We start from the raw sequence: 24438 nt of genomic DNA, 5'->3' as shown, positions 1-24438 counted from the left end.
AGAGGTAACCGTCCCGAGGTGGTCCAGTTACTGTATTAAATTCACCAATTGGGTAAAAGTGCGCAGGAATTGTAAGAAATGTTTTCTGGAACCCGCAAGACCTTTAAAATTTTATTAATCGCTCTGAAAACGAGGAAATAGGGAAGGAGCCGGTCGAAAGCAATAAATAAATAAACACGTAGAGCGGGTATTGGTAAAAAAACTGGGCCAAAATCCGATGCTTTAGACGAGAATTCTGGCAAGGGAACCTAAGAAAGAGTTGGATCTGGATGTATCCCATGAAACTGTACATCTGGCCATACTACGACACGAGTACAAATATAGAGCTACTCGCAAGAAACCAATGCTCTCTGATGTTAACGTTGGAAAACGATCCTTCGCCACAATGTACCTAATCAATCTGCCGCATATTGGAATGACGTCATCTTCTGCGATGGGATGAAAATGATGTTGTATTATAATGATGGGCCAACAAGAGTGTGGCACAAGGCCTTAACTTCGTTAGAAAATGGCGGCATCATTCCGACAGTAAAATTTGGCAAACTGTCCATAATGATTTGGGGGTGCATCTCAAGGAGTCGGAGATTTGGCTTTTGTTGAAAACACCATGAACACACAACAATATTTAAGTATTTTGAAGATTTGGGTTAGTAAACAATAATATGCCGAATTTTAAATTTTATGAGGACAACGATCTAAAGCATAAGGCACATATTTATTTATTTGCACATATTTATATACATATGATACGCTTGTGGCTACTTAGACAGTCTTAGACACAACTGCGCAGAGTCCTGATCTCAATCCCATCAACAATGTGTGGGCTTTGTTAAAGAAAAGAGTGGTTAAAAAGCATCCAAAGAACCGAACAGCACTTAAAACTGCTATACAAGAAGAGTGGCAGCAGTTACCGACCCATTATGACTTTAAAAACCTGATTCATTCAATGAAAACCGCCTCACCGAAGTCTTTAACGTCGATGGTGGCCATACAAAGTATTAAATTAAAAAAAAAAATGGCAATTTCAGTTCCTTAAATTAATTTTATAAACACTCATGCATTTATAATGTAAACAATTGTTTCACAGTGGAAAAACCGAAATTTTTTTGTTTATGTATTATTTCTCACATATCTTTCTACTTTCTATTACTATTTTTATGTATCCTATTAGTAAATGCTTTAAGCAGCTATAATAAATTAAAACGAGAAAGATGGGCTATCTTTGGCACGCCGAAGATCTAATAACCTTGCAGTCCGAGTTACGATTTTGAAAAAACGAAGGCAGCATAGTGAAATCTTTAAATGCCGTGTTTAATCAAAATATCTTGAATGACAAAAAAGTTTCCATACAATAGCTTTATTTTCGACCGATCGTTCCTATAGCAGCTATATTGTATAGTGGGCTGATGTTCAAAGGATTTTGAATAAATATGAGGTGAAATGTTTTTCATACAACAACTTAATTTTCGACCGATCCTTCCGATGGCAGCTATATGATATAGTGGTCCGATGTTGATAGGCTTTTGGGTGTATATGAAGAGCATAGTAAAGCTAAAAATTCCGAGTTTGGTCAAGATACCGTGAAAAAAAAAAAAACAAAAAAATGTTCTCCATACAACACCTCAATTTTCGACCGATGTCCCTATAGTACTTAGCTATATAATTTAGTGGTCCGAACAAGCTTTCTCCGACACATATACTGCATGCAACAGAAAGAGGGATTTCTGCAAAGTTTCATAAAGAAAGCCTTAAAAGTGCGCAATTAGTTCGCGTAGAAACAGACAGTCGGACTGTTGATACTGATCAAGAATATATATACCTTATGGGGTCAGAAATGCCTCCTTTTATGCGTTACACATCACACGACAAAATTATAATACCCTCTGCAAGGGTATAAATAATTATTTACAATATTTAAAAGTAATATTTTTTGCCAAAAAAGCAGAAAAATGTATTATTTTTTCAATGTGAAAACATCTTCTTCACCAACTGTAGCTATAAATGAAATAAATTATCCAAATTGAACTATCCACCAATTTTTTGAGCGCTTACTTGCTCTATTTTTATGCACCGTTTTCGTTTTGCACTGCGCTCTCGCAACTTGCACCTATCTTTTAACGCTTGTAGTAATTATGTCGTGCTGTAAGAAACCTTGCACGTTCAAGCAGGCTGTTAAGCAGGCTGTTTATCCCCTGTAGTAGTCCCATTAGATCCCTGAACCTGTCCCAATTACCAAATTTAATTTCTCCACTCCTCGTGAAATATCATCTTTAAGAATAAATGTTTCAGATGATATGTTACCAAATCATTTGCGATCCTTCACGTTTGGGAAAAAAAGCGAAACCAGCGTCTCCCTGTTATTCTTCCCGTCCCTTCGGTACAAGTGCCTATTTTACTGCTACAAACAACTAACTCCGTCTTATGACTTAGCTTCAATTCTTTATCAAAATGTCACAGATCTGATCTTCATCTAATCTTCACAATCTTTTTACTTCCTTCGATCCAGATATAATCCCATTTTCAGAAACATGGTTAAATGTAGTCATATCTGATTTTGAAGTTTTTTCTAACAATTTCATTGTGCATAGAAATTAACGGCCGAATCGAGGTGGTGGGGCATGAATTGCCGTTAAAGACCACTCTCCAGTCAAACCTTTCTGTTTTAATACGCCTTAAGTTACGGTGACCATTCCATCACGCGATATTTATATCACATGCTCCTGTGTTCCTCCTTCTGATATTCAAGCTTATATGAAATATATATTACTTGTAGTTTCTTCACACGTGATAATGACCTATTTATAGTGTGGGGTGATTTTAAGTTACCGAACATCTGTTGGTCATTATTTACTGACGCAAATTATCTAGTACCCTCAGCTCAGCATTACTTTATTGATTGTACACTAGACCTTTCGTTGTTTCAAATCAATTTAATTTCTATTCATTTGAATAGATTCCTGAGGATGTATATCATTCTACTTTAGAGGTTTCAATGTTCAATTGGAATCTTCTTATTGTCATTCATCATCTACCATTAACCCCTGCCGTTGTTTTCGCAAAGCAAACTAATCCTTGCTTAATCAGCATAATAATGCAACCGGCTGGTCTTTTTTATAAGACTCGGTTTATATAAATTTTACTCTTACATTTTTTACAACACCTTGAATTCCCCTTAGAGAAATATATTCTTTATCCCTTTGAGTGATTCTTTAAAGCCACCCTGGCTTACTCCCAGATTATCATACTTACAAAATATTAAGTCTTAATATATTAAAAAGTTTAATAGGTCAACTTTGAGAATTGAGTCGGCTAAATACTCCTTAGCCAAGTAAAACTCATTTTTTCCGAATTCTTAATACTATAAGAATTATATTATTAAGTCCGAGACAGTTCTATAATTGTGTAAATTTAAAGCGCAAATCTTTAAGTTTGCCATCTTATTTTTCTCTCAGGAGTAAACATTCTGATGCTGCTAACCTCTTTTCTAAATTCTTCCAATCTACTTATTCTTCTATCTGTCCAAATAATAATTTGTACCCTTTTAATATTGCTTCTTCTAGTTCTATATTTACTTCTATTATTTCAAATTCCTCCCTACTTTTGCCATAAATGCCTTAAAATCTTCTCACTCTCCTGTCCCTGTTTTATATATCCTTTTTAATAAGTCCTTTGAATCTTTCAATCTCTTTGGATCCATCCTACTTCAGCAGGCTGCTTCTTCTTGATCTTCCGTTGTTATTCAACCGTAGGACAACCTCGGTCTTGCCTACCTACATAAGTTCATTGTTAGCGAGATAGATTCTTTTTCTCTGTTCCGTCTAGGTCTAGAGGTCTAATGACCAGGAATCATCGCCTAATTCCTACCTTAGTGCACAACAGATTACGCTATGCACAATTCTTTTCGAGTGATATGATAAAATACAACAGTTTGTATCACTTTTCTCCGCGGAACTTTCTCTTCCCCTAATAAAGCCGTTGTTTTCAGGATACCTCACTGACCCTTCCTATCTATTAATAGGGGAATATCTTGCCGGGCAGGCTATAAATTTCCTATCACCATCTTTTTAACTTATCTACTTAACACTTTATATATATATAGTATTCGTTTCATTACTATTTAAATAACTTAATTCTTTTTATTTTGATATCCTGAACCCATTAAAAATGGGTATAAGGGTATATTGTATTTGTGCAAAATCCAAATGTATGTAACAGGCAGAAGGAAGCATCTCCGACCCCATAAAGTACATATATTCTTGATATATATGTATAAGCCGAGCCGATCTAGCTATATCCATCTGTCTGTCCACTCGTCTATCCGTATGTATGAACGCAAAGATCCCAGAACGCAAACAACTTCGGCAACTTCCCCCTTTCCAAGTAATCGATAAAAATCGATATCGAAATTGGCTTGGCTGTTGCGTAGAGGTGACGCCAGGTAGTGTGGTCTGTTACGAGTTCGAGTTCTTTCGAAGAAACCATTCAAAGTGAGTAAAAGGTATAATGTATATGTGAAAGTTTATGTAACAGGCTTCTGCCTGCCATAAATAAATAATTAACAATTGAGGGAACGATTTTGCTAATACTGTTATTGCAAATACAAAATGATTTCAATATTGATTAAGTATGTACATATATTCTTGATCAGCATCAATAGACGATCCAGCCATGTCTGTATTTCTGTCTGTCCGTAGGTCCTCCTAGTACATGTGCAGTACGAGTTTGTTTTCAATTATCGATAACTTGTCCCACTTCTAAGTAGTCGATCAAAATCGAAATCGCTTCTTGAATAGTATATATAATTAAGTTTTACGCGTTCAGTTAATGTAAAAAAATATATTTCAATTTATTATTTTCACTGAAGGTTACTTATGTTGAGTACAATCCGCTTTGGGTACCAAATCGGAACTGATTTAACTAACCATTGCCGTCGCTTAGCAAACTTCGCTCGACTCATAATTGAGTGAAGTTTGAGCTGCGTCAGCAATTATGCGTGGGATAATGCTATGGTGAGAAAATTGATAGTGGCGTGATTTTAGGGTGAATTGTTTATGTCTACCAAAGGGGGACAGTTTGATCTTGCCCAATGTCAATGCTATCACCAGGCTCTTTTGTTTACAAGAATTGGAAATGTTTATACTTGTCCTTATGAGCTAAGTTATATTAAAGGGTGGGGGCGACTATGGATATGTCACTCCCCCAACCATTAGAAAAGGACCTGTCCTCAGGTGTATAAGTTTGGGTATAGTACAACATTTTCTTCTTTTACAATTGGTGTGTCTTCTACTATTGTAGGTGTTTCTTCTGATTTTGGTTTGTTGTATTTTATAATTAATTTCTTAGGTATGCTTTTAAACTTATATGTTAAATACAATGTTAAACTTATTAATATGATTACAAATATGATTATTGTAATTATCTGGAATACATTGTTATTTATACAGTTATGGTTTAATATAGTTTTTGGTAAATTCCAAGTTAAAATTATATTTGGTTCAACATAGTTGATTTGAAAATTTTGCAAGGTTTTAGTATAACTACATTCTGTTGTTATTTGGTTTAGAATTCCCGTCAAACATTCATTATTAATTAATTTTTTTGTTTCTTTGCTATAAACTTTTTTGTCTTGGGTAAAATATTTTTCGTGAGTTATTTCTGTCAAAATGTTATTATTATCATCCGGGTATGGAATTATTTCGAATACCGGGCTTTTTATTATTTCTCGAGGAATATGGGATAATATCAGTATTTCGTTTGTATCTGATTTAAACCAAGTGGAAGTTTTTGTATTCAACAATTTCTCAGAGTTAACATGCAACAAATAGTCAAGTTTTAGTAATTTCGGGTTAAAAATGCCTAGTCTTGTGAGCTGCATACCCATCTCAATGTCTTCTATATATTCTGTAAAGTGTTGTAAGTTAAATATAAGGATATCTAATTTCTTTCCTTTTTGTTTCTCTTGATCTAGTTCGTTCATAATTTCTATTCCTTTGTTTATAGCTTCTATTATGTGATTTAATTCGTTAACCTGAACGCTGTTTTCTGCTAAGCTGCTTATTTCTTGTTCAATTTCTATCTTGTCTTCTTGGTCTAATGTTCCAAATAAGTATTTATATACTGTTCTTACTATGTTAACTAAACCTCTTTTGCTGCGTTTGGCTATTTTTAAGCCGTTTATTTCTCTGTTTAGTTTTTCTACTAGGTATTCGATTTGTATTAGGTTATTAAATTCTTTACTTTGTTCAAATAAGTTGTTAAAAGTTTCTTCGGTTTTTGTTATGTTAACCGTTAAACAGTGGAATTCATAGTCTGTCGGAATGTCTATGGTTCCTGTTTTAAAAATGAGATAGCCGTTATGGGCTTTAATATGATTAATTTCAATGCTTTGTTCATTTATTTGGTTTACAGTTATTGATAGTAATATTATAATAATTAGTTTAAGCTGTTGCTTGTATGTCTTGATCGCTGTCTGTTGTTGACCTGTAATTGTTATATTTGCTTTGATTAGTCTTCTTTTTCTTTTTAAATTTGGTTTTGTAATGTGTTATCTTCCTGCCTCTATTTGTTTCCTCAAAATGTTTGTCGTCGATTTGTCTTAGTTCTCCTGTCTTCTTAAACGGGGTTGTCTTCTTTGATTTAACTAATGGTGAATGTTTGTATCTAGTGTCAATTTCGTAATTTCTTCGATTTTTGTTGAGGTTATTTATTAGTTTTTCTTTATAAGCTTGAGTGTCATACTCTGGGGTACCTGCGTATATGAATATGTCCGCTGGTGTTCTGTTAGTCGTTTTGTGCTTTGTCTTATGATTGTACGTGTAGAGTATAGTTTCAAATTTTGTAAGTTTATTTTCGACGTCTGAGTCGCTGTTAATGATTCTTAATTTTTCGTTAACTGTCTTATGAAATCGTTCTACGTCGGATATGCCATTTTTACTAGTGGTTATATTAATATTTACTGCTTCTGATTTTAACCATAATTGTAAAGCTGTGCACATAAAAGCTGAGTCTTTGTCTGCTTTTATTTCGATGGGTTTACCCATTTGGTTGAATACTTGTATTATAGCTCGTTTGGTTTCTAACCAGTCTCTACTTTTTATTTCTATTAATGATGCAAATTTTGAATAGATATCAATGCAAGATAAAAATTGTTTATCTCCTACTATGTAAAAATCCATTACATATTTTTCTCGGATATTAGCGATTTCTGGAGTTATTTCAAAAGTTAATTTTGTATCTCTATGTTCTGTTTTTGCGATGTTGCAAATCTCACATTCGTTTATTAGATTTTGAATTAGATTTTGATAATCTGGGAAATAGTGGGTTTCTTTGAACCAATTGATAGTTTTTTCAATTCCTGGATGTAATAATTCTTTGTGTTTTTTTAATATTAGTTCTTTGAATTCTGCGAATGTTTGAAGATCTATTAATTTCTTTCTAGTTTTCATTGCCTTTGTTGAATTATTCGGACTTATTATTTCTAAGTAGGCTTCTTGAAAAATTGGAAAATCTGCTTCGTTGTGGAAGTATAACACACTTTTCTTTGTGCATAAGAATTATTTTATCAATTCTTTGGCATACGCGTTAGTCATGTCTTTGTATGCAATTTTTATGTTGGTTTTATGAAAGTAATTCGTAACTTTTGTTTCGTTCGCGGTTCCTTTTTCAAATTCTATTTGTCGATTATAGTAATTAAGGGGTCTTTCTGTGATTTGTAAATGGTTACTGTTGTCTTCTTGAGCACTATGTATGGTTGCTCTTGTGCTAATAATATCTTCGCCTAAGAAGTTTTCGTTTAATTGTATTCTGGACAGAGCATCTGCCACATAATTTTCTTTTCCTGGAACGTATTTAATTTGGAAATCAAACTCGTTTAGCTTGATTTTCCATCGTTGTAATTTCATGTTAGGTTCTTTCATGTTATTTAACCAGACGAGTGGTCTGTGATTACTAAGGATTTGAAATTGTCGACCAAAAAGGTAGGACCTAAAGTATTTAGTGGCCCAAACGATTGCTAATAATTCTTTTTCAATCGTTGAATAATTTATCTCATGCTCGTTGAGAGTTCTACTTGCGTAGCATATAGCCTTATGCTCTTGCGAAAGGACGGCCCCTATTGCCATGTTACTCGCGTCGGTAGTTAATGAAAATGGTTTTTCGAAATTAGGGTATATTAAAATTGGGTCGGATGTTATGAGTACTTTTAGCTTTTCAAACGCTAAAGACTACGAAGTCTTTGTAATTATGTTGATTTTTGCTCCTTTTTTTAATTTAAGTGTTAATGGTTTGCTATATTAGCGAAATTTGGTATAAATTTCCTTTAGAAACCGCATATTCCTAGAAATTATTTAATTTCTTTTGGGGTTTTTGGAATTGGGAATTTGACAATTGCTTGTATTTTGTTGATGATGTGACCGAGAAATTCAGTTTCTTTTCTCATAAACTCGCATTTATCCAACTGTAGTTTTAAGTTAGCTTCTCTAAGCTTCTCAAATACTTTTTGTAGCGACAAAATGTGTTCCTCCAATGAAGTGGAAAAATTAATAATGTCGTCTAAGTAGACCAGACAATCCTTAAAAATTAAATCTTCTAAGAGATTGTTCATACAACGTTGGAACCTTGCAGGTGCATTCTTAAGACCAAATGGCATGCGAGTGTACTCGTAATGGCCATGTTTAGTCGAAAATGCGGTCTTGGGTATTGAACCAGGATCCATTTAGATTTGGTTGAAGCCTTTGGCTAGATCAATGGTTGTGAAATATTGACATTTTCCAAGTTTGTCTAATATTTCATCCATGATCGCTTTCCAGATGCATCGTTTTTCTTTGGAACGATTATTACTGGTGAGCAGTAAGGGGATTTGGATTTACGTATGATATTTTGTTTTATCATATCGCTTATTTGTTTATTTACTTCCTCATCGTATATTTGAGGATATTTGTATGGACGCTTGTAAATTGGGTCCTCATGTTTTGTTAGGATTTTGTGTTTAATTGTACTAGTGAAAGTCAAATTGTCACCTTCATGGTACTGGATATCACGAAATTCATATAAAACTTTTTTAATTTTTTCTTTTTCTTCTGAGTTTAGGTGCTCTAGCCTAAACTCATTGTTTTCTGTTAATTCATTATTAATACCGAAGTTAAATGGTCTGTCCTCTGTTGAGGGTGGATCAAGGCACTCTTGTGCGGTCATGTCCTCTTCAACCTCTTCGTCATTATATCTAAAACAAAAGTTAAATTCTCCTAAGGTTACGGATCCTTGTGCATAGTCTATTTTTGCTTGACATGCTTCAAGGTATTCTCTTCCAATCAGAACATCATAATGCTCTGAGAAGTCGTGAATATAAAATTTTTGTTCACTCGGACAAATTTTGCTTGCTCCTAATCGTATGCTTTGTTTTAATTCAATAACACCATTTATGGTGTGAACCTTTAATGTATCCTTGTAAATAGGAAAATATAAGCGGTTTGTTTTCATTAGATTTATTGTTCAACCTGTGTCAATGACGCATTTTAAAACTTCGTCATTCATTATCAATTTTATGAATGGATTTCTTCTGTGTGTTCCAAGGCTTGCTGATGAAAATTTTCGGATGTATCCATTTTCATCTGCCCATTGTTACTATCTCTTTGACGTTTAGTCGGAGGGTTTGGCGCATTCAAGCGTGAATGGGACTGATTTTGATAATTTAATAATTTGATAATTTGGGATCTACCTTGATTTAATTTCTGTTGGAACTCGTGTTGAGCTTTCTGGTTGTCTTCAGAATTATTATTCTGTTGATTGTTATTTTGATTTCCCTGAACATTATTAGTTTTAGGTTTATCGGTTACACTGTTTTCATATAATCCCTCTATTTGAGCTACTTGCTTTAATTTTTGTGTCGACGTAATGTCGTATCAGGCTAACATCATGAAAAGCCTATCTGGTCATTTTTTTGTAATTACATCTTTGATTGTGTTATTCATGGCATTTGTGTAAAGTGTCGTATTGCTAGGTATATTTTCTAATGCTAACTTATTTTGTATAACAAAAGATTTATTTTCGAGATCCTCGATGAACTTACGGACGTTTCCCTGGTAATTTGTGTTGTGCGTCTTAAAAAGACTTAGTAATAACGTATTGCAGGGATCAAAAGATATGCAAAGCCAGTCGTTATTAACTGTAGTAGCTTTATTGCCCAAAGGGTCAAGGTCAAGGTATTAGACTACTAGTGACCCGAAGGTTCTTGTGCGGATACGTATTCGAGAAAACGTTTATTACACACCGACAACAATTTCGGTCGCGATTGTGCGTTAGATCTGGGAATTAATCATCCTTTAGCGATCTTCACTTTTTCCCGACGTATCCTACCGGCTGCGCCAATTAAGTTTTACGCGTTCAGTTAATGTAAAAAAATATATTTCAATTTATTATTTCCACTGAAGGTTACTTATGTTGAGTACAATCCGCTTTGGGTACCGAATCTGAACTGATTTATCTAACCATTGCCGTCGCTTAGCAAACTTCGCTCGACTCATAATTGAGTGAAGTTTGAGCTGCGTCAGCAATTATGCGTGGGATAATGCTATGGTGAGAACATTGATAGTGGCGTAATTTTAGGGTGAATTGTTTATGTCTACCAAAGGGGGACAGTTTGATCTTGCCCAATGCCAATGCTATCACCAATCTCTTTTGTTTACAAGAATTGGAAATGTTTACTTGTCCTTATGAGCTAAGTTATATTAAAGGGTGGGTGCGACTATGGATATGTCACTATATATATATCAAGTATCTTTCATTTTTAGCTATCGCCACCTCCCCGCTACCACCGCATAACTAGAAATCACGTGAATAAACAAATTTGTATTGCCTACCAATTTAAGCCACAATTTAAATGCAATTGTCCTTTTAATAATATACGAACATTCTATAGCATATTTTAAATACTGTTGAAAATTTCATCAAAATCAGTAACGAAATATAAAAGTTATTGAAGAAAACATGTTTCGACAATTGACGGGTTTGCGGTAGAAAACGGAAATTGCAAGAATTGTCTACATGTATATACATATATTGAATTCTATCAACTTCATTGCCCTTGTGATTTTATTATATATCCTCTGCTGTGTGAATATGCTCTATTTTAAACATTTTTTATACCCTTGCAGTGGGTATTATAATTTTGTCGTGAAAAGCGTAACGCATAGAAGGAGACATCTCCGTCCCCATAAAGTATATATATTCTTGATCAGCATCAACAGCCGAGTCGATATAGCTATGTCCGTCTGTTCGTTTGTCTGTTTCTATGCGAACTAGTCCCTCAGTTTTAAAGCTATCTTAATGAAACTTTGCAGAAGTCCCTCTTTCTGTTGCACGCAGCACATATGTCAAAACCAGCTGGATCGGACCACTATATCATATAGCTGCCATAGGAACAATCGGTCGAAAATTAAGATTTTGTTTGAAAAAACATTTTGTTTATCAAAATATCTTGACCAAACTCAGCAAATATTAGTTTTACTTTACTCCTCATATATATGCAAAATCCTATTAAGATCGGACCACTATATCATATAGCTGCCATAGGAAAGATCGGTCGAAAATTAAGTTGTATGAAAAAACATTTTGGTTTTCAAGATATCTTGACCAAACTCGGCATTCATTAGTTTTACTACGCTCCTCATATACATATATGTAAAATCTTATTAAAATCGGACCACTATATCATATAGTTGCCATAGGAACAATCGGTCGAATATTAAGTTTTTGTATGAAAAATCATTTTGTTTATCAAGATATCTTGACCAAACTCAGCATTTAGTAGTTTTACTATGGTCCTCATATCAATATTTATTTGTTGGCTGGCTCGAGGTCCGTGTTTGTTAAAACAAACAATGAAAACAATTTTATTTTAATTTTCATCCGATATATTTCGGTTGCACATCGGCAAACCGTCTTCAGGGCACTAACACCAAGATACAAAAAACAATTAACAATTATAATACAATAAATTAAACATTATTTCGAACATTTTACATACATTATTTTACACGTCTGCGCTTTTTGACGTGGAGATTGTTACTGAGGTTGTTTGGCTGTTTAAGAGGTGTCTGTACAAGTGAGCGCAATTTTCTGTGTCTGTCTTGTAGTTTAGTCGTTTGTTGGTTGGTGTGTTAATTATGTGTAGCATTTCCAATGTGTGTCGCTTGTTATAGTGTTGTTCTTGTTGTAAGATTGTTGTTTCATCAAAATTTGGTGTGTGGTTGCTTTTTATACAATGGGTCATAAATGCTGTTTTCTGTATATTATTTTGATGTCTTAGTTTGAAGTCCGATTTATGTTGACTAATCCTTGTTTTTAGCTTCGATTTTGTTGTACCTATGTAGACACTATTGCACTTGTTGTTATTTTCCCCGCCACATGGTATTTGGTAAACGACGTTGCTTTTGTCGATCATCGGGATTTTCGACTTTATCTTGTTGAAGAATGTTTGTAATGTATTCGTCGGTTTGTGTGCTACTTTTATATCTTGTTTGTTATAACAGTCTGAGTTTGTGAGGCGTTCTGATAGTCGTGGTACATATATTAGTGATTTGTATATTTTAGCAGGTTCTGTTGGCTTTTTTCTTTCGATTTGTCGTCTTTTTAATAATGTTTTGATTATATTTGGGGGGAAGTCATTTTTGGTCAAGAGTTTTTTGATTTCATGTTCAATTTCTTTGTGGTATATTGTGTCCGATATTTTCATCATTCTATTCATACAGCCTAGTGCTGTATTGATTATCATACTCTTTGGGTGGTTTGAATTGAAGTTGAGTATACGTCCGGAGGCTATGGGTTTCCTATACCACTTTATTTTGAGTGTGTTGTCCATTCTGCTTACAATAGAGTCTAAAAATGGTAATTTCCCGTCCTTTTCTAATTCCATTGTAAATTTTATCTGTTTGTGGAAGGAATTCAATTCTTTTAGAATATTTTCCACGTCTATTTTGTTCGTTATGGCAAAAAGGTCATCTACATATTTGGTCAAGAGTCTTGGTTTTATTTTTAATTTATCTGTAATCTTGTCCAACAGTTCCTCATTAATATATCTGCGATTACTGGGTAAGCCGGTGATCCCATTGGCATTCCTTTAAGTTGTGTGTATATTTTGTCTTCGTATTTGAAATATCTGTTTTCCTGTATGCAAAATCTAACTATGTCCATAAATAGTTGTTTCGGTATATTCGTGTGCTCTTCTAATTTGGTCCATTTTTGTCTTATTGTGTCAAGTGCTAATTCTATTGGTATGCTGGGAAATAAGGATACTACGTCAAAAGATACTAATATTTCCTCTTCTCTAATCTGGGAGTTGTTGACTCTGTATTTAAAATCTACAGCGTTCTTGATGTTGTACCTGGAGTCCATTGTCAGATTTTTTAATATTTGTATTATATATTTGCACAGCCCGTAAGATGGAGATCCGATGGAAGAACATATTGGTCTCAGTGGTGTTCCTTCGTTGTGTATTTTTGGTAGTCCATATATCCTCGGAGGTACCGCTGTTGTTGTAGTCATCTTATTTCTTTCGTCCTTTGAAATAAGACCCATCTTGAATAATTGTGCTACGAAGGTGTTATTCTTTGTCTGTAGTCTTGATGTCGGATCCAGTCTCAGTGTTCTATACGCGCATAAGTCGTCTAAAATATTTGTCATTTTATTTTTATATTTATCCTCATCCATTGCTACGGTTTTGTTGCCCTTATCCGACGATAGAATTTTAATATTTATATTTTCTTTCAGTAATTTTCGTGTCTGTTCCACTGTGTCCACTATTGCTCGATCCCTACTGTTTTGGTTGTTCTTGGTTTTATGCTCTTTGACTAACAAAGAGAATTTTGTGCGCGCCGACTCATATATATGAAACATCCTATTTAGATCGGACCACTATGTCATATAGCTGCCATAGGAACGATCGGTCGAAAATTAAGTTGTTGTATGAAAAATCATTTTTTTTATCAAGATATCTCGACCAAACTCGGCATTTATTAGTTTTACTATACTACTCATATGTATGCAAAATCCTTTTAAGATCGGACTACTATATCATATATTTGCCATAGGAACGATCAGTCGAAAACTTGGCTTGAACTCGTGAACAATCATGTATGGAGGCCAAATTTTGGGATCACAAATGATTGAGAAAATATCATGTGATTATGCATTAAGAAGATTTGCTAGCAATATAGGCTGCCATATGTATATATTAATATATTCTCAAAATGTCAATTGCATTCAAATTGTGGCTAAGATTAGTTGGTAATATAAGTTAGGTTATTAACTTGATTTATAGCTCTGCGATGTAAGAGGGGAGGTGGAGATAGGTATAAAATGAACGATACTTGATATGTATATATAATATTCTAGAAGCAACATATCAAGTTTTATGACTCAAGATCAAGAATATATATACTTTATGGGTCGGAGACGCTTCCTTCTGCCTGATACATACATTTGGCTTTCGCACAAATACAATTTATTCTTTTTACCCATTTTCAATGTGTTCAAGGTATAACAAGTAAGAGGTTCAAGTCGGGAGCTCCCGACTGGGGATACCTTGAACCCTTTTCTTCCAACATCAATTGCATATACATACATACGGACGGACGGACGAACGGACGGACGGACGGACGAACTGACCGACGGACAGACAGACGGACATGGCTAGTTCGACTCGGCTATTGGTGCTGATCAAGAATATATATACTTTATGGGGTCGGAGATGCTTCCTTTTGCCTGTTACTTACATTTGGATTTTGCACAAACACAATATACCCTTATACCCATTTTTAATGGGATCAGGGTATAAAAAGCATCAGCCGCAGCGACGTTGTACGCTGAGCGAGATGCTGCTTCATACTGAACGTTCGGCTTTCGAGGCCAGCGTTCGGCTGCCACTCTCAGCAGTCTTACTCTATCTGGGCACACTAAAATGGTCTCAGACACCCATGGGGCTCAATCGTTGCGATGAATCTTGATAAAATTAGAGTGCAGTTTGGTATATCTATGCATTGTATGAATAGTGCTATTACTAAGCAATTATGGATTTTTATTATGTTATTTCCCGCCATCGGCTCCGCTACCCATCTCGTCAGCATACGGCCAGCTGGTTTGAGTTGCTGGCTCATGAACTTCTGGTTGATTTCGCAGCACATCACTCATTGGCGGCGTCGCGGATCATATCCGGCCAGTAGTATATCTGGGCCAACCTCGACACGGTTTTCTTCACGCATTGATGCCCGGCCGTGGGAGCATCATGGCATTCCTGCAATACCCTCTGTCGCCGAACACTAGCCACACATACCTTCCAGGGGATGTAGTCCTGTGCTTCCGTCCGGTGGCCCAAATCCCTATATAACTGCCCATTTTATTCTGTGTAGTCTGGGAACTTGGCTGCCTCTTCGGCGATTCCATTGCATTTCCAATGCCCATCGCGCAATTCGTCCTGCTAGGCTCTCGATCGAGTTGAGCCACTTGAGTGTCAGATGATCCGTTATCACGTCGAACCGATACCCTTCTAGATAGAAGCGCAACTTCCGGATCGACCATACTATTGTCAGGCACCTTGTCTCGGTGGCGGAATAGTTCACCTCAGCTTTCAGCAACTTCAATCGTCTGCGTCAGCACTGCGCCGAGGCCATACTCACTCGCGTCAGTCTGCAAGACGAATTTAGCGGAAAAATCCAGACAAGCCAACACTGGGGCAGTCGTCAAGCAATCCTTCAATTGACGCAGTGCCTCCTCCTGTTCTTGTTCCCATACCCATTTTCGACCCTTCTTTTAGAGCTCTGTAAGCGACTGTACCTGAGTCTCGAAATTGGGAACGAAGTGCCTGTACCATGACGCCATCCCGAGACACTGCCGCAAGGTTACGTATCGCTTCCACCTTCTCTGGATCGGTACGTATTCCTTCCCCACAAATTAAATGTTCCGGTAGACCAACCTCTCCCTGAAGAAGCTGCACTTCTTTCTATTGAGCCTGAGATTGGCCGCCCTTAAACGGCGGAATGCCTCCCTTAAATTCTCTACATGTTGTTCTCTTGTTGCCCCTATTACTACGATAACGTCGAGGTAGGCGAACTCGTTGGAAAGTTGTACATGCCGAATGTAACCCAAATGGCTTCACCCGCCATTGGAACAAACCTCTTCCAGGGACTGTGAATGCCGTGCACGTGGAGATGAACCGGGCGTGAGGCAACCGCTCAAGGATGTGGTTGGAATGCGCATTGAGCTGCCGGTAGTCGATGCACATGCGTCACTCGCCAGTCTTCTTCTTAACTAAGACGATTGGGGCGCTGTGCGGACTACGCGACGGCTCGATGGCACCTGCCTGGATCAGCTCATCTACCTGTTCGTCGATCACCCTCTGCATGGCCGCATTCTTCAGGTAGTATCTCTGCTTCAACGGCTTGTCATCTTTCAACCGGATCCGGTGCTCCGCGATGTGCGAGACTCCCTGCGGCCCCTCGAAAAGTGCCAGTTCCGCCTCCAGGAACTCCCTAAGTTCCGGATCCAGATCCGCTGGCCACTCTGCCTCTTCGATGCTAGGCTCGCTCTGTGTTTCCGGGCACTACTGCGACTCCAGATACAGCTCCATGTTCGCAGTCGCCCCTTATCCCCTGTGTCCGTGTGGATCCTGACCATTACTTCTGATTCTTCTGCTCTCTGGCACGTTCCCGCCATGTCGCCTCTACGACCAGCGTAGACCTGTCGCTGCAACTCTACCCGCCGCCTTTTGGACTCTTTATGCTCTTGGTCCAATCCCAGGTGAGACCCCTTCGACGCTTCCTTCCTTATTCCTCTTTCCATCGGTTGCCGAGCAGGTGCTCCCTCGTCCCGACCTGGGAGGCCTTCCTCCAGTTCTCTCTTGGTATTCTCTTTCATTATCTGAGAGGCCTTCCTTCGACTCCTCGCTCGTATCCTCTTGCATCGATTGCCGAGCAGGTGCTCCCGCTTCTCGACGCATGAGTTCTTCTTTCGGCACCTAAGAAATCCATCTCCAGGATGACGTGGTCTAGCATTGAGGGCATGATAAGCATTAACATGCTGATCGCTCTTCCCGCTAGGCCAACGTCTTACCTTAATGCCTTCCCTACTTCGAGGGTAGACCCATCTACCTGCCTAACGTGCCTGAACGTCTTCCACTCTTCCCCGAATCACCCACTTGCTTACGCAATCTTCGAAGCTGCGAGTGGCCCCGGTATCGGTGGTATCAGGCATCGTTCGCCCGCCAATCTCCGCCGGAGCGACGATTCGGCCACCGTCTACTTTCAGTGTGTGTTCTATTTCCGCGTCCCGTGTGTGTATGCGCCGACCCGATCCTGGCCTGGGCGACGCCGTTGCCCGTTTTCCGCCTCCTTGCGGCGACAACAATCCTGGCTACTCCTACCCTGGCTCCCACACACCCAGCAGAACACGACAGGTGCGGACATCCCCTTCTGTGCGCACCTACGGCACGCTCATCGCGGATCATACCCGGTTCCGGCCCCTTTGCTCATCATTCGGTGGGCCACTTCCGCAGGGGCCGTTCCGAACGGTCGCGAGCGTCCACAACGGTCGCTCCGAATCCGATGGGAGTAGACCGGAATGGGTTGGGGTGTTCCCCCGGGGGCTGTACCGTCCTTGACTCCTCCGCACTACCCGCGCTCGTGACCACCTGACTCCCCAAACTGCTTTCCGAGTATTCCGCTCTTTGTCTCATCACCGTCTCGTACTCCACCGCCAGCTAGGTCAGCTGTGACAGCGTGAAGAAATCTTGCCGACGCACGTAGAGTTTGCATTCGGGAGTGGTGTTTTCGTAGATCCGGTGCAACTCCTGTGCTCCTGTGCATCAGAGCTCTCAGCTCTATCAGGTACCCCTTGAATTCCTCCCCCACGCGTTGCCCACAGGTCCGGATTTCGTCATCAAACCTTTCGAAGTAGCGTGGGGCAGGAAGAACTCCAGGAAACCCCTCCTGAACACCGACCATGGCACACCTCTAAGCCCACTGCTCAAGAACCACCGACAGGCCCTGACGCAGAACACCTCACTCATTGCCCGAGGTAATCTATCGAGGGCAATATCATACGTAATAGCGCGCTCCTCTAGGTCCTCCAGGACCCAAGGGGTCAGAACGGCCTTCGTATCTAATGCCCCACTTCCAAACTTGTTCCGGAACGTTTGCGAAATGCCTGACCTCCAACTGAGAATATGGTTGGGGAGCGTAGGGGACGTTAACAGGCTCGATCTGGTTCCGCCCCACACCTACGTTGGTCATGGTTGCTCGGCGATCTCTATTTTTCCCGGAATCGTGAGCCTCTTTCACCCCCGTGACGGCCACGCTAGGGATAGGTAGCTGCGGACGCCCGTATAATTGTGAGCTCCTAAGATCAGGTTCTGACTTTTGGCGCGGTCGTCAACCCACGTAAGATGGGACGCCCCAGGATGGCGGTTCTATCGTTTTTGCGAATTAAGACTCCAGCTCGGCAAGCCGAGCACAGATCTCAAACGAATGGCTGCCATCCTGTACGTAGGTGGATAGCCGCCTACGCAGCTCTTCCACGCGCCCTTCCTTTTCCAGCTCCTGGGCGATAGCCACCAGCTCATCCTTGCGCCGCTGGTGGATCCAACGCACGCCTACCCCCGGATTTTGGCACTAACGTGATTCCATTTTGAGCTTTCTTTTCACCACTCACTCTGAGTACTTGTTTCGAATTCCCTCTTTGATCGACCGTAACTTGCGACCGGTGGACATAATTCCCGTTCCGTGGGTTTAATTGTCCTTTTGTTTCGCGTCGATTTCACAAAGCTAACAACCAAGAAAAGTACACTTTGGTCGTTGGCTTCCTTTTTTATTCTTATTTGTTATTTATTGTTATTATTAATTCCTTTTTATACCCTGAACCGATGAAAAATGGGTATAAGGGTATATTGTATTTGTGCAAAATCCAAATGTATGTAACAGGCAGAAGAAAGCATCTCCGACCCCATAAAGTATATATATTCTTGATCAGCATCAATAGCCGAGTCGATCTAGCCATGTCCGTCTGTCTGTCCGTCCGTCCGTCCGTCCGTCCGTCCGTCCGTCCGTCCGTCCGTATGTATGAGCCAAAGCATCTCAGAACCTATAAGAGCTAGAGACTTGAAATTTTAGATGTAGATGCTCCTAGCTCCCGCGCAGATCGAGTTTGTTTTCGATAATCGATAACTTACTCAGTTTCCAAGCAATCGATAAAAATCGATATCGACATCCTGTTTTTTTTCGCAAATTGGGTAAATAATAAGAGCTAGAGCCACCAAACATGATATGTTGCTTCTAGAATATTATAGATATTTCAAGTATCTTTCATGTCATACCTATCGCCACCTCCCCGCTACCACCAAAGAGCTATAAATCAAGTTGATAGCCCAACTTTTATTGCCAACCAATTTTAACCACAATTTAAATGCAATTAACTCTTTCAGAATACACAAATATTCTATGATACAATAAGATATACTGTAGAAAATTTCATAAAGATCGGTTAAGAAAAACAAAAGTTATATGCAACTGCGCAATTGAATGGGGCAGCAGCTTTAAGAATTTCTGTATACATGTACACACACACATTCATGCGCGTCTGCTTCGCATTCTGTGTTATGGTAATTGCATCTTTTATTTGTAATGTTATTTTGGTTCCTTTTTTATCATAAGTACTTAATTGTTGGTGTGGCTGCTGAGTAGAGGCATAGCAAGTGGTGCGGTCTGCCGCGAGTTCGAGCCCTACAGGGGAAAGTATTTTTATTTTTTTTTTTTTGCTGGTGTGGCTGTTGAGTAGAGTCGACAATAAGTAATGCGGTCAGTAGCAAATTCGAGCCCTGCCAAGGGAACTTTTTTTTATTAATTTATTTGGTGTTGGAATAAGAGGGTTCAGGGTATCCCCTAGTCGGGAGCTCCCGACTAGAACCTCTTACTCTTTTTTTTTATACCCTGAACCCATTAAAAATGGGTATAGGGGTATATTGTATTTGTGCGAAAGCCAAATGTATGTAACTGGCAGAAGGAAGCATCTCCGACCCCATAAAGTATATATATGCTTGATCAGCATCAATAGCCGAGTCGATCTAGCCATGTCCGTCTGTCTGTCCGTCCGTCCGTCCGTATATATGAACGCAAGGATCTCAGAACCTATAGGAGCTAGAGACTTGAAATTATAGATGTAGGTGCTACTAGTGCTTGCTTAGATCGAGTTTGTTTCCGATAATCGATAACTTACTCCGTTTCCAAGCAATCGATAAAAACCGATATCGATATCCTGTTTTTTGGGGAATTTTGGTAAATAATAAGAGTCACCACACTTGACATATAGCTTCTAAAATAGAATATATATATGCATTTGATGTTGGAAGAAGAGGGTTCAGGGTATCCCCTAGTCGGGAGCTCCCGACTAGAACCTCTTACTTGTTTTTGTTTGTTGTCTTGTCGGTCACCTCACCAAAAAATTAAAACAAAATAATTAACTGAGTATTATTATTATTATTCCTTTAGGTTATTATTGCTTAAGAAAAAAAATAAACTCCACCAATTATTGACAATTGTTATTATTGTAAGAATTTTATTTCTTTATGGTTTAATTTTATTTTTAAAATATATTATTTTTTTGTTGGTCATCCCACCAAAAAAATAAAACAAAATAAGTCACTTTATGTTCCCTCAACTTAAACTTCTCGTTCCTTTAACTTTTCTTACACTTCGTTATTTTATAGTTCGCTCCGATGTATTTAGTTCAAAACACACCCGTTCTAATTGCTTGCGCTGGCTGTACTGACGAATTCAACTTTTCACCGCACGCGAGTTGAACTCGTCCCACTGTTCAGCCGCTGTCGTGACGTCTTAACGGTCCTTCCACGCCGACGTCGGTTGCGACGCTCGTTTGTGCACAACTCTGCAAGCGTGGTCTCGCTGTCGCCCGTCTGGCGCGCGCGCGCTGTACTCTTTCGATCGCCGTTATTTTTCCTATGTATATTCACTCGTGTGCTCGATTCTGCACACATTTTTGGTCGCCTAGATTGTGCAGGTGATCATTTCTGCCTAGCACAGGGTATGAAACGAATTATCTAGAATATGCTCGACCACTCAATACCCTATTCTTGTCATTTGCCCATGTGCGAGGTATTATTTTCTCTTACCCACTACCGGGGTACCCACACTCTAGGGTGTGCCCGACCTTGAATACCATGTAAAAATTTTTTTATAATTAATTTTTAATTTTTTGCGGGGTTTTAAACCGCCAACATACCACCCCCTTAAACACCTCTTGTCCCTGCTCGGGCGCCACTTGTAAGGAAGCTATTCGCCGGGGTACGACTATCAGTCTTACCAGGTCCAGCGAGTTACAAGATATTTATAAGTTCGCTAGGATTGTGGGCTTAATGTGGTGAAGGGGGGCCGGGGAAATTGTTTTTTATCATAAACTGCAGTAGCTAAAACATTCTTTTCAACTTGTGCTCTTACGTTTGACAGATCAACCACATTTTGTATGTCACTAGGTGGAAGTAATCCTAAAGGGCGTGCTACCTTTCCCAATAGCATTTCTAGAAGACTTGCCTTTGTCATACGGCTAGTTGTACAATTGATTGCCAACTGCACCTCTCCTAGCACATCCTGCGATGACGGTGTTCCAATTTCAGCAGCGTTTTTCAACATGCTCATTGTCCGCTCCACTTGGCCATTAGCTCGACTAGCACCGGTGGCAATCACATGCAAGTTATTTTATGATCTGAACGCAATGGACTAAACTTCGCTCCCGTTAAGCACCTTCCCTGGTCAGCTATTATTTGGTTTGGTACTCCAAACAACGAAGCAGCGGATTTATATAATTTTCACTGTCCAATTAAAGGGTATGATATAGATGACATACTTGGTAAACGCGTCTACTTGAACAATAACGAACTCCTTTTGGTCACTCTTGCCACTCAATTTCCCAGTTATGTCGATGTCGATGGTGTATCAATGATTATTGACTTTCGGGATTGGATGCAGTTTCGGCTATGTCTGAATCTCGACGCTGTTCAGAAAAAAGACAATTGCTTGAAATTTTGGCCAAGCTAACTATCTTCTCTTCAATCGCCTTTAAGGCAGAAGTAGACTTTGGAAAGATAAGATTTCTAGACGAAAAGTCAACATGGGATATTTTTTTCCCATCTCTGTACTGAATGTTGAATTTAAATGACCTCAAATAAGCGCTGCGCTCTGGGGGTCAAATCTTGTTTATTTCTTGACGCGTTTAGTGAGTTACAGTCGGTATAAACAATAAAGCTCTTACCCAACACATAGTGTCCAAAATGTTTAATGTCGTTTACAACTGATGGATACGGTGCATTTTAATAAATGAATAAAAACTTCAAACGTGCAAGACACAACAAACAATAACTGCTAAAGTTTCCAACTCATATGAAGGCAGGTGAAGTAGTTTCTCTATAGTATTCTATTAGCTGATGTTTATTATAAATTTTGTGCAATAAAATTGCACCGTATCCACTGCAACTGGCATCTGTATGCAACTAAATTGGATAATTTGGGTCAAAAATAACTAGGACTGGTTTATCAGTAAGAGTAGCAATAACCTTCTTCCGTATCTGTTCATGTTCTGTTTTCCAAATAAATTTATTTTTGAAAGTCCCTTAATAAACTGCAGGACGTAAATGGCCAATCCGATAAAATACCTAAGTGATCTGACTGACTGTGGAGGCGGAAGAGAAGTCAATTTACTGAGGGTTTGGACGAATTTCACCAGCCCTAACACTGAAGCCTAAATATTGAACCGATGTTTTCCAGAAGGAACACTTTGTAATGTTGAATGAAAACCCTGTCTCTGTCAGAATATTTAGAACAATCTCTAATATTTCTAACGCCTCACATTGTGTTGCAGCAGTTTTTTTTACGGGAATCCCGATGCAACGTACTGCTTCCCGCCTCCCTCCCAACCGACCGAGGGGCGCAATCGTAAAACGTACGACACGAAATGAAAATTAAATAAGAAAATAAATAATAAAAATAATATTAACAAGAAAAGAAACGATACAAGCTACGAGTATGTGTACAAATACAATTACAAACGAGAAAGAAAGGCTATCTTCGGCACGCCGAAGATCTAATACCCTCGCAGACCAAACCTTTTCATAATGCTTATAGTGCTTTGCCCGTATCTAAGAAGCACAGGGAAAATAGTTATTGCCGAGTTTGGTCAATAAACAAACAAGTAAGAGGAGGGGATACCCTGAACCCGCTTCTTCCAACATCAAATGCATATTTTGTTTTATTTTAGAAGCTCTTATTATTTACCAAAATTATCCAAAAAACTGGATATCGATATTGATTTTTATCGATTGCTTGGAAACGGAGTAAGTTATAGGTGCACGTACATCTCAAATTTCTAGTCTCTAGCTCTTATAGGTTCTGAAATCCTTGCGTTCATGCACACGGACGGACGAACAGACGGACGGACGGACAGACAGACGGACATGACTAGATCGACTCGGCTATTGACGCTGATCAAGAATATATATACTTTATGGGGTCGGAGATGCTTCCTTCTGCCTGTTACATACATTTGGATTTTGAACAGATACAATATACCCTTATACCCATTTTAAATGGGTTCAGGGTATATAAAGGTTTTTAATCAAAAACCTAGTTTTCGACTGATCGTTCCTATGGCAGATATATGATATAGTAGTATAGTAAAACTAATAAGTGCCGAGTTTCGTCGAGATATCTTGAAAAACAAAATTTTTTTTATACAAAAACTTAATTTTCGACCGATCGTTCCTATGGCAGCTATATGATATAGTGGTTCGATCTTAATAGGATTTTGCATATTTATAGGGAGCTTAGTAAAACTAATAAATGCCGATTTTGGTCAAGATATCTGGAAAAATAATATTTTTTTCATACAACTTAATTTTTGACCGGTAGTTCCTATGGCAGCTATATGATATAGTGGTCCGATCCAGCTGGTTTTGACATATGTGCTGCGTGCAACAGAAAGAGGGACTTCTCCGAAGTTTCATTAAGATAGCTTTAAAACTGAGGGACTAGTTCGCATAGAAACAGACAGACGGACATGGCTCTATAGACTCGGCTGTTGATGCTGATCAAGAATATATATACTTTAAGGGGTCGGAGATGTCACCTTCTATGCGTTACATATTTCACGACAAAAGTATACCTCTGAAAGGGTATAATAAGATTATTTACTTGCTAAGTAGTTTAGAATAGAAGACTTTATACGAGAAAGAGAAGACTCCGAGCAGAATACTCTGTAATGCTTGTTATAGTCATCACAAAGAACCCTAAACGGTTCATGCAAAGCATAATTAGTTGAGCAAAATTGAAGCGATAGAAGTACAAAACTACGTGTTAGTCTAGAGGGAAAGAGAAATTTAATTGGCTAGTC

Source organism: Drosophila novamexicana, unplaced genomic scaffold (genome assembly GCF_003285875.2).
Source record: "Drosophila novamexicana strain 15010-1031.04,08,12 unplaced genomic scaffold, DnovRS2.1 tig00000458-arrow-arrow-pilon, whole genome shotgun sequence".
Taxonomy (NCBI): domain Eukaryota; kingdom Metazoa; phylum Arthropoda; class Insecta; order Diptera; family Drosophilidae; genus Drosophila; species Drosophila novamexicana.
Note: the sequence above shows the minus strand (reverse complement) of the source record.